This window comes from Cygnus olor, chromosome 1, assembly GCF_009769625.2.
Source record: "Cygnus olor isolate bCygOlo1 chromosome 1, bCygOlo1.pri.v2, whole genome shotgun sequence".
Taxonomy (NCBI): domain Eukaryota; kingdom Metazoa; phylum Chordata; class Aves; order Anseriformes; family Anatidae; genus Cygnus; species Cygnus olor.
The window spans coordinates 73,827,143-73,841,870 of NC_049169.1; the positions used below are offsets into that span (position 1 = coordinate 73,827,143).

Genomic DNA, 14,728 nt, shown 5'->3' on the forward strand with positions numbered 1-14,728 from the left:
GCAGGAAGGGATTTTGGTTTTACAGTTCCTGTGAGCCTTCCAGTAGTCACAGGGTAACATGACAGAACGTAAACATCTTTGAAGTGAAAATAGCTTGGAATAAAATGGATGTCTCTTTTTTTCCCCCCACACCTTTGTTTCAGATCTGTAATAACTACAAGTAACAGTCTTAAACTCAATTGTCTAAGCAAGGGAATTCCCAGAATCATTATATGGCATTTCCTGATTTAGCTGTCACGTTTCATTTAGCATTCTGCACTGGTCCTACAGTTTGGCTTGCCTGAAAATCTTAAATACAAATGTATTTGCAGGGTGGCGTGAAAGAACACCATCAGAATTTTACCTCACACCACAGCTCCTCACTCAGCTCCCTTCTCCCCTCTCCCATATACATGGATCTTGCAGCTACTGAAAAAAACACTTGAACAGAAAAATCTTTACCTATTTTTTCCCCCCTATTAAAAGACTTTCACTGACCTTTCTGCTGAAACAGATCTAAACCACTGTTTAAACAATGCTTTAAAATTGCCAACAACTTGAAACATAGAAATCTTGAACAGGCAAGCGATGTCTATAACAGCAATGAATAACAATGCTTAATTCAAATAATCCTTATATAGTACTTCCCATCTTCAAAGGGCTAGATACACACTAGATAATTAATCACTTTTTTCCCCACCCAAATTCGCCATTCTTGTCCTAAGAAACCATAGGGAAAGCAAGCAGCACCAAGAAGACATGCTTCTGGACAAGCATTTGTCATTTCCTCTCATTAGATGATCAGAACCAGACCGAATCGCTCTCCTTCTGGAGCAGGGATGCTCCTTCCCACAAACAGGACCAACCTAGGCAAAAGCTGAATGCAGCTCAGCTGTCTGCGCAGAGGTATGTGAGATCAGAACATGCTCCAGAAATTATAATGACACTATTGTGCTGCAAAAAAGCTCTGATTTTCCCTTTGGCAAACAGCTTTTCGCTTTGCGTTTATGGTTTATTAACAAATGCACATGCAAGAATGATGTTTTACAGGAAAACAAAGAAATAGGCCAAAGTGTCAGCTGGCACAAATTGTTAGAGCTGCCAACTCTGGACCAATCTACCTTGTTTCAGCTAATACCCACTACAACGTTTAACTCTGTTGTTGAAACAGGAAATGTTATTTTTAGCCATTACCTATTATTTTTGTGCAAAGAGTAATTGCCACTTACAGTTCTGTTAGAGATCTTGCATTTTATCATGTGTGTTTATGGAGTTGTTCATTAATCCTACTGGCTTTTACACACACAAAAAAATTGCTGGCTTACTTTATTGTGGCTACATCTTACAACTAATTCTATCTGCCATAAAAATTGAAAGACAATGCCTCTAGAACAGAAGTTGGGGAAGGAGGGAAGTGACTGTAACTGTAAGGATCAGGTTTTCTTTGAACTGCTCAGGGCTTGATTTTCTGAAATGCTGAAGACTCAGAACTTGACCTGCACTACTAGCTTACACAGAAAGGTTTCCATCAAGGTCTCCCACAGAACTTTGGATACGAAAGTTTGAGAACTAAAAAGAAAGTACTGAAAATCCAGCAGTTTTCTCTGGAGCCTAAACACAAACCTAAGATGTTAAAAATCCAGCTGTCTTGGGCAATGAGTTCTTTTGGAAATTCCTCTTACACTGTCTGCTTTGTAGTATCTGTTTATTGCATATCCACTGAGAAGACGTCTTAATTCCCTATTCCTTCCAGAGTTTTCCCCTAATTAGGTTATTAATAAGAAAGATGAAGCACTAACTCATTCTACCAATGGTGTGTATTATAAATATAAAATCCCTGTCAACGTATGTTTCACTGTAACATATTAATAGACTACCATAGGAAAGAAAAAAAAAACAACCACCAACAACTGGGGTTGTTCAAACAAAGCATTCACTTGACTCCCTGAACTAAGTTTCAGATGGATTATTCTTTGGCTATGGTAGAAGTTATGAACAAGGAATAGTTTTGCAAGGCAGCACCACAGTCCTAAATCCACTTATCTGCTAGATGTCAAGCGTGTCTTATTCTATAGCTGGCCTATACTGTACTACTTCTCTTATTCAAACTGTAAGGAAGCTGCCTCATCATCACCTAACACTCCTCTCTTCCCTTAAGAAACTCATCTGTGCATGAGACTTAGCGAGACAGAAAAATGAAAGCCATTTATTTCAAAGGAAGCATCGAAATTTAGTTTTAGACTTATGTTTTGATAATTAATCACCATGCTGATAGATGCAGAAACTGATTATTTCCTGTGATTTAAAATGAAATGCTTAAAAGCACACTGGCTGGAAATCAGAAGCAGTAGAAAAGCTAAATCATTTCCTCACTCCTTTTTCTCAGGCTGCCTGCTCTTGTTGCCTCCACAGTATTAAAAGGCTGGTGTGCATCCAACTTAATGCATTCCTGGGGAAAATGAAGACACTGGACCTTTAACGATGCTCGCCCGATCAGCAGTTACCGCGCACGACACACACACATGGCTGCTGAGATGCAGCAGTGACCAAAGATCATCACCCACTACACGATGGAAACACGCACAACTGTTCTGCAATTGACAAATAAAAGAATAAATAATTCTGCAATAAATAAATGGGTAAGTAAGTAAATCCTATATGAGCACATGGAGCTTACTTGCATGAATAAGGCTTCCAGCAGCCGACCCGCAGGATCCCGGTGCCCCCAGCAGATATTCCAGACCCTACAAGAAAGGGGATGAGCGCCCACACGCCGACCACACCGCGACGCCTACCCAGCCCCAGCACCCCCCGCTGCCCCTCTCGCCCCAAGCGGCTCCGAACAAAGCCGGGAGCACCCCGGCCGGCCGCCCCTCACCTCCCAGCGCCGAGGGGAGCTCCCACGCTCGACCCCGGCCCTCGGCTACCCCCCCACTCCCAGCGCGGAGGGGCCGTGCCGCACAATGCGCGGCCGCGGGGGCGGAGCGGGGCGGGGAGAGGCGCGGCGGCAGCTGGGTGAAGGGGGTTGGCGAATAAAATAAAATAATAAAATAAAATAAAATAAAATAAAAATATAAACTGTAAAGTAAAATGTAAAGTAAAATAGCGCAGCCCCCTGTCCCTGAGCCCTGCTGTGCCCGCGCAGGCCCTCCCAGGCGCCCCATAGCCTCGCGGGTGGGGCCCTGCAGCCCGGCCCGCTGAGGGGCCGCAGGGCCCTGGGCCAAAAGGTGCGGCTTCACAGGGGGGAGTTTTGATGAGTTAATGGAGCCAGAGCTTAAATGCGCAGGGATTTAAACCAAGGCAGGTTTTATACAGGTCAGTTCCACCGCATCTCTTTTGCAGCTCCTTGGGCTGTTTCCCACCTGCTTCGGCAGAGTTGGGCAACGGAGCAGCCGTGCCAAGGAGTGGGCACATGTCTGGGTATTTCTGCTCACAGCATCCAACCACTGTCCCACTGGCACCAAAACCCGTGGTCTTCTGGTCTCTGGAGGGGCTGCTTACTATTTTTCTGCCCAGTTTGGTGGCAGCTGGGCAGCAGTGAGGGAGCATGTGGAATGGATCCAGTGTTTGTTCAGAGTACACTTTGTACAGTAACAGGGTATGAGGGAAACTAAGCATTAAAACACAGAAGGGCTCCTCGATTTGCAATGTTCAGGTCAAATTATGCACTTGAAGCAATTAATAAATTACACAGTTGCCTGTTTCTTGTCTTCTCTGCAGTCAACAGGAGCACATGGGTTGTCACTGGGTATTTATACCTTCAGAAATCATGTTTCACTGCTCAATCACAAGACTCACAAGTCTATGACAAAGTAGCGCAAGAATCACAAAACATACACAATGATATTCCTGTGGTTTCTCATCAGCTTAACTGACCACATAAACCTGGAGAAGATAACATTGTCCATCTAAACCTGAGGCAAAAGAATGAATGGAGTGTCCCTGACTGGAAAGAAGAGTTAATCTGAGGATCATGGGGCAGTTTTCTCCCCAGATCACGCACATTTTCTTCAATACCATGGACTTTTTTTCATACAGTAGGGTCTCTAGGGCAAAATAAAACCCTTGGAAGAGATGTTTTCATATGTGCTTTTTAAGTTCTCTCAATTTTAGAAATCTAAACAAAATGATTAAAAAAAAAACAAAGCAATTAATGAACACGCAAAGGAACCTGAGCCGGGTCTTTGACCCAGAAGTTTTCACAGAATCACAATTAACCAACTCTGGTTTTCTTGGTAGAAACTGGTATCCGAAATTGTTCTCAGAAGTCTCAAATACATTTGCTTGTTTTGCAAAGCAAAAATGTGCAAGTTGCATTATCTCTAGAAAGTTTAGCTAAAAAAAAAAGTGTATGTCCTATCAAGTATGAGAAGGAGAGAATTGGTGCTTAGAGCTGACTTTGGTGATGGCTAGGCCCCAGGATCGTACCCAAATCTAAACAGAACAACCTGTCTGCACCCCTCCACAGCCCAACTGACTTCCATCAATACTGCACAGGCACAAAAACTCTTCTGTTAGGAACCTCTTGCAGGATCAGAGCCTTATTTTGTAGTATTAGTTTTTATTGACTCCTGGCTAGGTGGAATATCATCCATTGGAAATGGTCAAACAAAGCATGCCCAGGAAAGCAGAAGAAGCTAACTCAACAGACAGCTAAGCTTATCCCTGCTCCCCATGTGCCACATCCTCCTTTCCCAGAGCCAGCCTCATGTTCCCACCTGAAAACACGCTTCCAGCAAGACAGGAGTCTGGGATTTTCTCTGCCTGAGGGATTTTGCTGCTCAGTGCAGATCATCTGCCAGACAAGGTAAACATTCCTCACAAGGAGGTGCTAGGTCTTGGGAGCTATCCCACTGATAGCGCCTAGTCTGACTTCCATCCCTTTCCATTTTCCTGCAGCAGGTGATCAAAGGGAGCAGAGGCATAACAAGCAAAACAGCTGAGACATGGAGAAAAACAGCAGCAGCTTTTACCCTGGATCATCAGCTCCATGATCTGCCTTTCTGTCCCTTGGGTGCAGCTGCCGAGGAGACTTAAGTGGCAAAACTCAGCTGGAGTATCTACAAGGATCAGGGCTGCTTTCGCCCACAACGTTACTCACCAGGCCAGCTCAAGTGGCAGCAGTGAAGGCAGCAGGAGCCACGCTTGCAGCCTGCATCAGCTGTGCTCAGGCAGGTTCCAAGACGGCACTGCAAGAAACATGGTCATCCGCATGCTATAGGAGACTGCTTGTGCTCACGTCCTCAGGCTGCCAAAGAGACAGGAGATTAGTGAAGTTAATTTTAAGCCAACATTTCCTGGTGCCTCATATGCTGAAGTGGCACTTTTTTTTAGATGTCTCAGCTATGGCAGCAGAAAGAGTATGTAGGGCTTTTGGAAATGTAGAGTGTTAGCTGTTAGCATTCTTTTTGTGCCCTCAGTGGTTCACAATCATCAAAACAAGGGCAGAACTATTGCCTTCCAAAGTAAAAGCTGCACGACAAAAGTTGTGGATGGAAGGAAATTTGCACTAGAACAAGCACAGGAAACCACAGAGCTGCAGAAAGGATGAGTTAATGGAAAAAGGTTGATGTCCTGATACTGGGTAAGAGCTATGGAAAACTACCAGCTCAGATTGTCAAGGAATATAACTGCCAGCATGTGTCCTCAGTTAAGCTGTAGCATGCCTGCTCCAGGCAGCTTCATTCCACAGGTATTACTGGAGGCAGAAATTTCTTTCATCTGCAAGAACAATAATACCTCTCCAATCAGGCATTTTTTTTAACAGTTAAGTGAGAGCACATAGGAAAGGTTAGTTTTCACCAGCTGGTTAAAAAGCAAGGTCAGAATTACTTTACTTCCCAGAGTTAGAGGTTTTGTGTGTACACTTGTTTTACAGGTCCCTACTGCTGAATCTCCTCAGATTACAAGTGATCATTGTAGATCTGAGGATGGGAAGCTCAGCAGAAGTGAAGATGAACCATAAACACAATGCTTGAAATGTGGCTTGTAGCAAAAAGATGCAGGGCAGACAGTGGAAAAAGCAACCAAGGCTTGAGTAGATGATTAAATAACTTTCGCAGCTATGGGGCAACCGGGGTAAAGACCTTTAACTTCTGATCCTTGATTTAGCCACAGAAATTTGGCTTCCTTCTCCACTTAAGTGGCTCAGAAGTAGGATGCCTGTATCACAGGCATGCCTTCTTCCTACACCCCCTGTCTCGCTGCAAAGTAATTACCCTCCTAACTAACTAAGCAAAAGAAGCCTTTTCTTTGTTTCTTGGCTAGAGAAATTGCTCATTGTAGACGTCTTTTTCATCTGAAGAGGAAAGATCTTCTGATTAAGAATGCCCCCAGGCAACTGTATCTTACCTTTTTTATGAGCTTGTTAGTTTTTGCTATCAGCCTAGGATGAAGTGAGTATTCAGGAATGGAGTGGAATCTGATTTATAACATAAGGGATAACAATTTGTTTTTCTGTAGCCTTTTATCCAAGAATACCAAATACTTCACTAACATTAATTACCACTCTCAAAGCATTCTGTTGAGACACTGATAGCTATTTCTTAAATTTCTATTTTATAAGCAGGTATGAGTTGCTGAAGGGCACATAACAAATCAGCAACGTACACTGACATGCATCTTAGACATCCTGCATCCCTTCTCACATTGCGTCTCGGTGGTCCAGGAACTTTCCAACCTCAACTGATGCCTCAAGTGATAAGTTAAAATGTAAGCACTGCAGTGACTCTTTACATGAAGATGGCTGCTATCAAGCATTCAGCAAACAGAAAAAAGATTTGAACACTAGAACCATTTTTTATTTTGGAGTTGTTTGGCCAGTACTGTGGGATACATGACATAAAACAGATGTTTCGACTTAGTTTACAGAGAAGGGAACTGCTGTTTAGCCAACACTACAAAAACCAGCATCTTTAATGATGCAGTTCAGTGTTACGTCACCCCTAAGCGCAATTATTGGTAACAGTACTGTAGTACCATGCAGAGATGCCAGCTGGGATCACTGCTCTTTTCATGCTTCGCATTGCTCAAACCCACAGGTGAAGTTTAGCCAGAGCCTACCATACTGAACCTACCATCCCACAGACAAGATGGCTACAACCACAGAGGGGACCATCCTCCTACCTGTTTTTATCTCATCCTGTAAACCAGCCAGGACTGGGTATGGCAGGAATTCTCAAATGAAGCTTTCATTAGGAAAAGACACTCAGAGCTAGACAAACTTCTGACCTACCCTGGTCAACAGATCCTGGGAGTTTCTCAGCCATGCTGAGTGTCTCATGACTTCCTCAAAGCAGAACAGCTCTAACAGGGGAGACTAAGAAAAGCTTTGAATCTTAAGAAACATTGCAGGAAATAAATACTATTTCTGCACTGATTTGCTCTGGGTACTGCAGGGACTGTTGCAGGTGTTTCCTTGATGTAATGCTCCTGCCCTTCTGAGTCAATAGCACACTTTGGTCCAGGGAGCTGGGTTACAGCACTTCTCTGGCCATCCTTTTCAAGGTCCTAGGGGACCACTGAATTGGGACCACTGTTCATTTCACCACTAGATCTGTTTCAACAGATCCTTCCATTCCTCCCACACCCAAGATACCATATGGCATGGCTGACTTGCTACTAAGCGGTTGCCAGACTCCGTGGCAGCACTGACTGCATTTCCCCCACTGCAAAAGTTATTCTCATACCTTATGAGGTCATTAAAGCTTGTCAAGTGCTGAGGGTCTTTCTCAAAGAAGAGATGGAGCATAATTACGATTAATTTTCTCAGAACAATGAGATTCTGAAGTGTGTAATAACAGACTTTGTAAGGAAAATGGCTAAAAACCCACATGTATCACTCAGCAATTGGAGGTTCTTATGAAAATATGTTCATTTCAATATGTCTCATTTCGTATTTTTTTTAGTTTATATTGCACTGCTGAGGCTTTTCTTTAAGAGAGGCTGTTTTCTTCTTGAAGAACTGTTTTTAATACCCTGAAGAACAAACTCACAGTAGTCCGATGTAACAGATTTTAAATATTAATACTGGCAGACTAGTAATGCTGTAGGGAGTAATAAGATCTCTCCTTTAAAATCTATATAACAAAATGACTTTATACGTAACATTACAAATCTGATGCTCAAGTAATAAAATAATAATTTATACATATTTTCTCCCTTATACACAATGTTGCAACAGTTCTTTCAAAGGTTACTACTATCATGAAAAGATTTGAAGTTTCTGTAATATACAGTATAACCTATCTGTCTTTGTACAGCCACTGCTGGTTCCAAATAAATGTTTGATTTCTTTAATGTATCCAGGTGCATTGCTTGCATAATGACTGAATGCCCTGGACAGTTTAAATCAGCTCCATTTCATTTATCATTTCTCTAACACTTGTTTGCAGTAGGACTCGTGGCTGACCTTTCTCGACAAATACAAGTGAACTCAAATCTCACATGCAGGGGTTACAAATTTCTTGAGTTTAAACTGCTGGCCTCTACTGGCTACATAAGGAAATGGGATGTCATTGCAGACACCATACAGCTCTCTTTGGAAAAGAGGAGCAACAGAGGCAGACAAAATTCTAGTTATTCATGAGTCTAATTTTCTTTGGGAATGACTGAAGACTGTGGGAATCATAAATTATGATTATATTTATAGTATATTACATATTTGGTATGATCATATTATATCATATAACGTCATATCAAAGTGACAATAGGTAGTTTGCTACTCAGCAAGATCCAAGGCCTCAAAGTTCTGTATTTTCGAAACATCAAGTGGCATATCCATGTGGATATATAGGTGCGAAGTTAGGTAAGCAGCAATCCTGCTTAAGGACGTATTTTCTATCACAAGCAAGTCTGGTTCCTGTTCACAAGATCCTGGTATTTCTTAAGAATGGCTTTGTGGGAGAGGAAAAAAAAAAAATCTACCAAGCAATATCCTTGATCATGGAGCAACTCATGGTCATTTAGGAGTTTCTCATTGATACCTTGAAGAGGGACAATTCAAGGAAGTTTGAGAGAGAAAAGCACTTATCAACATGGAAAAATTAATGACCTATGCAAATAATTGAAAGAAAAGCTTGTGTACCACCAGAATGATAAACACTGCCTGTGTAATTCGTCTCCTTTGGAGAACATCTGCTCTGATAGGGTTATTATCAGGTGGCCAAAACAGACAGGTACATGTATAACACTTTCTGCTTCTGCCTAATCTGAGGTTTTCAGTCTTTCTAGCTGCCAAACACAAGCCCACTTGGCAATACAGTGCCTTTTTCATTTGCACATTTTGGTGGATCCAAAAAAGTCAAAGACATCAAGGAGTCCACAAATCAGTGTGGAAAATCATTGATTTAAAAGTTTGTCTCAGGAGCAGACAAAGTCCATTGTATGGAATATTAAGCTTTCAGAAGAAAAAGTGTAGAAGAGCATACTAGGAGCAAGTCATGGATGAGCAAGGTGTGTGGAAACAGTAGTAGGGTATTTGTTGGCTCCTACCTGCTTAGACAGTGGAAAATTTCTGTGTACTCCTAAGGAATACATCATTCCTACCACAGAAAAAGCATTAAGTGCCATTCACAAAAAGGCAAGATGTGTTCCAAAAAATGTTAGATGTTATCTATGCCACATGCTGCAGTTTCTGCTCTAATAAATACCTTTGTTTAATGAATAATATGTAGGGGAAGATTCCATGATATAAAAGACTGGTTAGACCAGCCACAAAGCCACTGAAGAGTTTCAGAGTGGTATTGCATAACATCTTCTGAGTTCAGCTGCACAATGATGATGCATTTCTTTTTTTTTTTTTTTTTTTTTTTTTTTCTGTAGAAGTTACCTATTTTCCTTTTACCATGCATCTTTCTCACATTGGCAGTATGGACTTTATATACACTACCGGATACTGGACAGAAAAGGGCTTCCTTGTTCTCTCAAAGCAATTTTCCTCTGCCTTTGCAAAAGCTTAAGACCAGTGTCTCAACCCAGAGAGACAGATGGGAGGCCTGGAGCACGAGTGACTTAGGGAGTATCTTGTTGATGTTGGGCCAGATGTTCTGCAGAGGTGAAGTCTCATAGATCTAATGACTTTCAAAGAAGCAGGGGAGGACGTGCCTCTGCCTGGGCTCACGGCAGTTTCAGCCCATACAGCGCTGAGGAGAAGGGAAGTAAGAACAGAGCTACTGAACCAACATTAGGAGAGGTTTGGTGAATGTGATCCTGCCTCACAGGGTTTAGAGTCACTTGTGAGTGTCAGAGCGGAAACATAGCCAATGCCTCTGCCCAGGGCATGATGACAGCAGTGCACCTGATGACCAAAGTCAGAGAAAAGAAGTGCCCATCTCTCCTCTTCAGATCATCTTCCAGCAGCCTCAACCCAGAACAAGACCACCAATGTGCAGTGTATGGTATACGGTACAAGACAGTTACTGCCCTAAAGGCTGACAGCTGAACAGAGACAGGCAAAAAGAGACATACAGGGAGGTATTATTTTTTCTATCACACACTGTTCATCTGACCACTAATCCAAGTGTCCCCTTCTACCTAGGGCACATGAAAGCATAAACTATCCTCAGAGCGTTGCAAAATTTGGAGATGCTTTTTGGGGCGGCACATATTCAATATTACAAATGTACAGTGCTGTGAACAAGAGCTTGAGAAGTGGATCCACATGAGCCTAAGGAGCAAGGTGCTGCACTTGGGTCGGAGCAATCCCAGACATGAGCACAGACTGGGAGAAAAACTCATTGAGAGCAGCCCTGCGGAGAGGACTTGAGGGTTCTGGTGGACCAAAAGCTCGGCATGAGCCACCAGTGAGCGCTTGCAGCCCAGAAGACCAACTGCATCCTGGGCTGCATCAACAGAGGTATGGCCAGCAGCAGGTCAACGAAGGGGATTGCCCCCCTCTGCTCTGCCTTGTGAGGCCCCACTTGGAGTGCCACAGCCAGCTCTGGGGCCCCCAGCACTGGTAAGATGTGGGGCTGTTGGAGCAGGTCCAGAGCAGGGCCACAAGGATGATCAGAGGGCTGGAGCACCTCTTCTACGAAGGAAGGCTGAGAGAGCTTGAGCTGTTCAGCCTGAAGAGAAGGTTCTGGAGTGACCTCATTGCAGCTCTTCAATACTTAAAGGGGGCTTATAAAAGGGATGGAGAGCATAATTTTGCTCAGGCAGACAATGACAGGACAAGGGGGGATGTAAAAACTAAAAGAGGAGAGATTTAGATTAGAGGCTAGGAGGGAATTCTTCACTTGGTGGCAAGGCACTGGAACAGGTTGCCCAGAGAAGCTGTGGATGCCCCATCCCTGGAGGTGTTCAAGAACAGGTTGGACAAGGCCACAGGCAACCTGATCTAGTGGGTGGCATCCCTGCCCATGGCAGAGGTGTTGGAACCTGATGATCTTTAAGGTCCCTTCCAACCCAAGCCATTCTATGATTTTATAAGACAACTGATGTGCCCGCTGCTCTGTGGAGTAGAAGACAATCTACCTAGTCAGAGGCAGCCCAACTGCCTCCATGCACCTCAGAATATTTGCAGAGAACAGGCACAGGCTAAGAAGACGTTTCATGATGATCTGATGATTCATTCTCAGAACTTTTTGAAGTCTAGTAACAAAAGAAAGTGTCTTTTTTTTTTTTTAAACTATGATGATTCAATCCAGGTCAATTTGCTAACTCATTTTAAGAAAGCCATCAGATTATGTGATAGGATCCCAGGTTGGCCAAAGCTTTGATTATGAATCTGTCAAGACCTTTTCCTTCATAGGGAGCTCCTCAAAGAGGACCAAGGTGTTCTAATGTAGAAAAAAAAAAGTCTGCAAAAAAAGAAAGAAGAAAAAGGAGGACCAAAGAAAACATAGGTCTGCTACTTGATGGAGAAGGTCACCTCACAGACAATGACATAGGCAAAGCAGAGACGTTTAACGCCGCCTTTGCCTCAGTCTTCAACACTGATGACGGGCATCAGGACCCAGGGTGCCCTGAGCTGGAGGACCATGACAGTGGGAATGATAAACTCCCAACCGACCCTGAACGTGTTCAAGATTTGCTGCTCCACCTGGATCCATGGGTCTGGATGGGATTCATCCCAGGGTGCTTAAGGAGCCGGCTGGCGTCATCGTGGGACCTCTCTCAATTATTTTTCAACGATCTTGGGAATCTGGAGAGGTTCCATTGGACTGGAAGCTGGCAAATGTTGTGCCAATTTTCAAGAAGGGCAAGAAAGAAGACCCTAGCAATTACAGGCCTGTCAGTCTCACGTCAGTGCCTGGTAAAATTATGGAGAAGATGATCCTTGAAGTTATTGAAGTGTACCTGGGGGACAATGCAGTCATTGGTCCCAGACAACATGGGTTCATGAGGGGTAGGTCCTGCCTAACAAATTTGATTTCCTTTTACGATAAGATCACCCATCTAGTCAACCAAGGGAAACCATCTGATGTGATCTTTTTGGACTTCAGCAAAGCTTTTGACACGGTTTCCCATAGGATCCTACTGGACAAAATGTCCAGCATACAGCTAAACAAAAACATCATGCGGTGGGTGAGCAATTGGCTGACGGGTAGGGCTCAAAGGGTTGTGGTAAATGGGGCCACATCTGGCTGGCAGATGGTCACCAGTGGGGTCCCCCAAGGCTCCATTTTAGGGCCAGTCCTCTTCAATGTTTTTATAAATGATTTGGATGTAGGACTAGAAGGTGTTTTGAGCAAATTTGCTGATGACGCTAAACTTGGAGGAGTTGTGGACTCTGTTGAGGGTGGAAAGGCCTTGCAGAGAGATCTGGACAGATTGGAGAGCTGGGCAATCACCAACCGCATGAAGTTTAACAAGAGCAAGTGCCAGGTCGTGCACCTGGGACGGGGCAAGCCTGGCTATACATACAGACTGGGCGACGAGACGCTGGAGAGCAGCCCCGCAGAGAGGGATCTGGGGGTTGTGGTTGACAGCAAGTTGAATATGAGCCAGCAGTGTGCCCTGGCAGCCAGGAGGGCCAACCGCATCCTGGGATGCATCAAGCACGGCATTGCTAGTCAGTCGAGGGAAGGGATTGTCCCGCTCTACTCTGCACTGGTATGGCCTCACCTTGAGTACTGTGTGCAGTTCTGGGCACCACAGTACAAAACTGTTGGAGAGCCTCCAGAGGAGGGCTATGAAGATGGTGAAGGGCCTAGAGGGGAAGACGCATGAGGAGCAGCTGAGGTCACTGGGCCTGTTAAGCCTGGAGAAGAGGAGGCTGAGGGGAGACCTCAATGTGGTCTGCAGCTTCCTCACGAGAGGGAGTGGAGGGGAAGGTGCCAACCTATTCTCCTTAGTCACCAGTGATAGGACCCACAGGAATGGTGTCAAGCTGAGGCAGGGGAGGTTTAGGCTAGTCATGAGGAAGAGGTTCTTCACTGAGAGGGTTGTCACACACTGGAACAGGCTCCTGTCCTGGTTCCAGGTAGGACAGAGTTAATTTTCCTCCTAGTAGCTGGCAGGGTGCTATGTTTTGGATTAGAATGAGAAGAGCGCTGATAACATGCTGATGTTTTAATTGTTGTAGAGCAGTGCTTACACCAAGCCAAGGACTTTTCAGCTTCTCACTCTGTCCTGCTAGCGAGCAGGCTAGGGATGCAGCAGGAGCTGGGAGGGGACAGACCCAGGACAGCTGACCCACACTGGCCAAAGGGGTATTCCATACCATCTGACGTCATGCTGAACAATATATAGGGGTGGCTAGCCGGGGTGGAGGGGGGGCCGGCTGCTCGGGGATAGGCTGGGCATCGGTCAACGGGTGGTGAGCAATTGCATTGTGCATCACTTATTTCATACACATTATTACTATTAATACTATTATTATTATTATTATTGTTATTATTTTCCCTGTCTTAATAAACTGTCTTTATCTCAACTCACAGACTTCACTTTCCCGTTTCTCTCCCCCATCCCAGAGAGGGAGGGGGGAGGGTGAGCGAACGGCTGTGTGGTGTTTGGCTGCCAGCCAGGCTAAACCACAACAGTCCATTTGGCGCCCAACGTGGGGCACAAAGGGTTGAGATATCGACAGATTTGACCAGAGTGTGTTAAACTAAAATTGGTATAAGTATTCGACCTGCTTAATAGTTGCTAGTCACAATGTTGATTGCCTTAATCTCAAGTCTGCTGTGCCTGTTTCCCAAATTGAGTTTTATAGCACGTTACTTTCTGTATGTGCTCCCTGTCCTTTCTGGGCCCTGGTTTAAGATTGTTATGGTACTGTGTGGTGTAACGATGGCTTATGAAATGATGAGATATCTGGTCATGACTCTAACCTGATATTTGTACTCAGCACTGTCGTCGACTCTATACTTCAGAAACCATATCTCAGAAACTATTAGCAATTACACCTATTGCCTTTTTACATCAGGGAGTCAATCTGTGGAGGGGACAGGGGAAGATATTTTTTCCTACCTGTTCACTCTCCCTTCCTCCTTCACCACCCTCTTATCCCCCGAGCTAGTTACGGTAGCTCTCCAAGATGTTGAATATCCTTGGGATATCATCAGAGGAGGAGGTGGTCCGTGCTGAAGAAGCCCCACTGTACAACAAGCTACCAGAAAATGAGAAGAAATATGCCCTGTTCACTGATGGGTCCTGTCGTATTGTGGGAAAGCATCAGAGATGGAAAGCTGCTGTATGGAGTCCTACACGACGAGTTGCAGAAGCTGCTGAGGGAGAAGGTGAATTGAGTCAGTTTGCAGAAGTGAAAGCCATTCAGCTGGCCTTAGATATTGCTGAACGAGAA

At 44.3% G+C, this 14,728-nt stretch overlaps 1 protein-coding gene across 7 annotated transcripts in view; it reads right to left on the reverse strand.

The window, feature by feature from the left end:
* PRR5 (proline rich 5) overlaps positions 1-3,002 on the reverse strand; it is a 90,347-nt gene extending 87,345 nt beyond the window's left edge. Inside the window, exons 1-2 of one of the 7 annotated variants that reach the window (XM_040564915.1) lie at positions 2,858-3,002; positions 2,657-2,723 (exon numbers count right to left, since the gene is read on the reverse strand). The gene's annotated coding sequence lies outside the window, so the exon portion shown is untranslated. The remainder of the gene's footprint in view (positions 1-2,656; positions 2,724-2,857) is intronic. The other 6 variants (XM_040564923.1, XM_040564964.1, XM_040564941.1 and 3 more) reach the window with 6 other exon arrangements.
* Positions 3,003-14,728: the final 11,726 nt, after the last annotated feature.